Here is a 3,064-nt window from a genome sequence, read left to right as displayed (position 1 = left end):
GGGAACGGCAAAGCTCAGGTCCAAGTAACCACTCTTGTCAGAGAAAGTTCTTAGAGATGGGAATAGATTAGTGAAAGAGGTTATATATTCCCTTTTGTTCTAGGTTTCTAAAAAAGGACGAATTTTATGCTGGCTGGGTTGGAGGTTTCTGGCGAAACCCCATTAGCTCACTCAACAAGGAAATTATAGGAATAGTTTTAAGTGTGGGAAAACTACCAACTATATTAACTATGGCTAACCACATTGTTGTTTATTATTTGCTTTCCAACAAATGTTGCTTATTTTACATTTTAAAAATATGATTTGGGTATTAATATCACACTCAGGATACATTATATCAATCTGCAGCACACTGACAGCAAAAGCAGAGAACAGGATATGATGAAGGGGGCATCAATACCATTACAATGAAGATGTTCTTGAGACTCATAATCAGAATAATGCCAACAATTTGAACATTTTGAACATTGGTTTACTAAGCTTTAAATATGGCATGGACATCAGTGCAAAAAAAAAAAAAGACTCTCCTTCAGTATAGCACTCAACCTCAAGCTAAATTCCTTGTCCTTATACATTTTGGCTAATTCTTCTGGCTAACCTGTCTAAGAAACAGCAGAATTGAGTCTGTGTTTCATAGTCATCAAGCAATAAGCAGCACATCACTTAATGTGGGCTATGCATTTATTTTGGCATTGAGTTTAGCTCCATGGTTAATCAATCAACAAGGGTTTTTGTTTTATGAAAAGAATGTGGTTTATGTGACGATATCTAAATCGGACTTAACTTTCCTCACAGATCTTCAGTTTAGCTGAGAGAAAAAGTTTATACACACATTACGAATAATACATAATATAAAATTTCCTCATGTGCTTCTAAAAGTGGCACTGATTTTTATCATCTTCTTTCATGATACCACTACAGAGAGGAAATCTGAGAAAGCCTACGCGGAAAGTCCATGTCCTGATACAGTTAGTACATGTGTTATGTAACCATTTCCTCTCTCCCCCTAAAACTGTAAGTTCTCTGAATTAAGACAGTGTGTTTTATATAGTCTCACATGTCCCAAAACACCTAGGCAGTGCCTTACTATTCAAAAAGTATTTGTTGACTATTTCATTACGGCCATAAGCCCATTACCAAAATAAACAGGGTAACGCCCATCAACTTACAACTATGAAGCAAGAACTAAATACTACTAACCAAAAAGGAAGTTTGACCAGCTTCAGAATGAAATATATTAACCTCATAAAAATTGGGAAGATATATTCCATTGTGAGTGGATTTGAGACTTAGGATTTAATTATTTTTTCCATTCTGTGTGAAAGGGTTATTCTGTGCCTGTATATGTCTTGTCTGAAACCAGAGAACTAGGCCAATTGCTACATCAAGTCCCCTTCCTACTACAAGTCTGCAATCCTTTTCATTGGTAAAGTTCACATTCATTTAAAGAGAAGTTGCACATGAAAACAAGATATACCCTGAGAATAAGATTAAAAAGAAGAAAAAAACTGCTTCAAGCTGAATCTAGAACTCATATTCTATCCAGGCCCAAATCCCTTGAAATAGCCAGAGTAGTAGGTTTTGTTTTATTTATTCTTCGTTATGACCTACTATATAAAGGAGACATAAAAGATGCATTTTGCAGAATGAGTTCAAAGCAATTCTTCCATAACTGGTGTACAGAAATAGCCAAAGGGAAAAAAATTTTCTTCAGAATCAGAGTGATTGAAAATATGTCGCATACAGAAAAAATTACTTACTTTTGGACTGGTCTAAAGTGTGAGGCATCACCACAAAAGAAGAAATAAATTTGTCCCCAAAAGATTCCCAGTAAAGATAAATGGGATGATCATGTGATGCTCTTTCTTTTCTCTTTTTACTTTGAGGAGCTTTCTATAAGTGGTTTCCAGGCCTAGTGACATGTTTTGTTTTCATTCCATTTCTCTCTTTGTAAAAGGCATTTTAAGGCACTTACCACTGCCAGCTAATGTTCATTTTATGACATTTTTCTCCACAGTCATCTTCCACAGATGAGCATTTTTCACTCAGATCATATTCTGCTTAGTTCATCAAAAATATAAAACTTCTTTTTTTCCCTGTCAGACTTCATTTTTCCTGTAAATTCTATTTCTCTGGTCTTCTTTTATATATCATACCTCTCTGCTTGTTTCCTAGATTCCATGCTGCTGCTTTTGAAATGTATTGTCTTCTCCAGCATGTATATTGTTCCTTGTTTCAAAGATGCAAGCCTGGGCACTTTGGTCCGATCCTTTTTTGTGTCAGCGTCTTGAATCCCAGTTTACTGCTGCGTTTGAAGCTGCCTCGAGGACTAGAACCAAATCCCAGGTGATGCAATGCCCTGTTCATGAGCAGTTTTACAGACCCATTCCTTTGCCCAAGGCACAATCTCAGCAATTGGCTCTACGTGGGAGGGGGAAATGTGGCAGGAAGGGCATCATAAGCAGACAATAAAAAAAAAAAAGATACGGGAGGGCTTCCCTGGTGGCGCAGTGGTTGAGAGTCCGCCCGCCGACGCAGGGGACACGGGTTCGTACCCCGGTCCGGGAAGATCCCACATGCCGCGGAGTGGCTGGGCCCGTGAGCCATGGCCGCTGGGCCTGCGCGTCTGGAGCCTGTGCTCCGCAACGGGAGAGGCCACAGCAGTGAGAGGCCCTCGTACTGCAAAAAACAAAAGGACACTGAAACCGCAAGAGGTTGCCCGATACCAGCGGAAAGCCCATGCAGGAATCCTCAGCTCTGGATTTGTAGCCCAGGGCTCTTCCTCTCCTATACAGGCTATCTTTAGTGGCATGGTCCTGTTTCAAAGTGGGAGAAACATGTTCAATGGCTTAATCGAAGATTTAGCTTTACAGTGAAGCATCATAATATATGTTGACACCTCTGTGCCTGGGCTCCTGTTCTTTCCTCTGACTTGAACACTTTTGTCACCTTTCTTCTTTGGCTGACTAAGGATGTTACTCTTCTTCAGGACTCAACTGGAGCATCGCCTCCAGGAAGCTGTCTCTGATAACCCAGGCTGGGCTAAGTGCCCTTCTTCAGGCCC

The sequence above is a fragment of the Pseudorca crassidens genome, chromosome 1 (genome assembly GCF_039906515.1).
Source record: "Pseudorca crassidens isolate mPseCra1 chromosome 1, mPseCra1.hap1, whole genome shotgun sequence".
NCBI lineage: Eukaryota > Metazoa > Chordata > Mammalia > Artiodactyla > Delphinidae > Pseudorca > Pseudorca crassidens.
Note: the sequence above shows the minus strand (reverse complement) of the source record.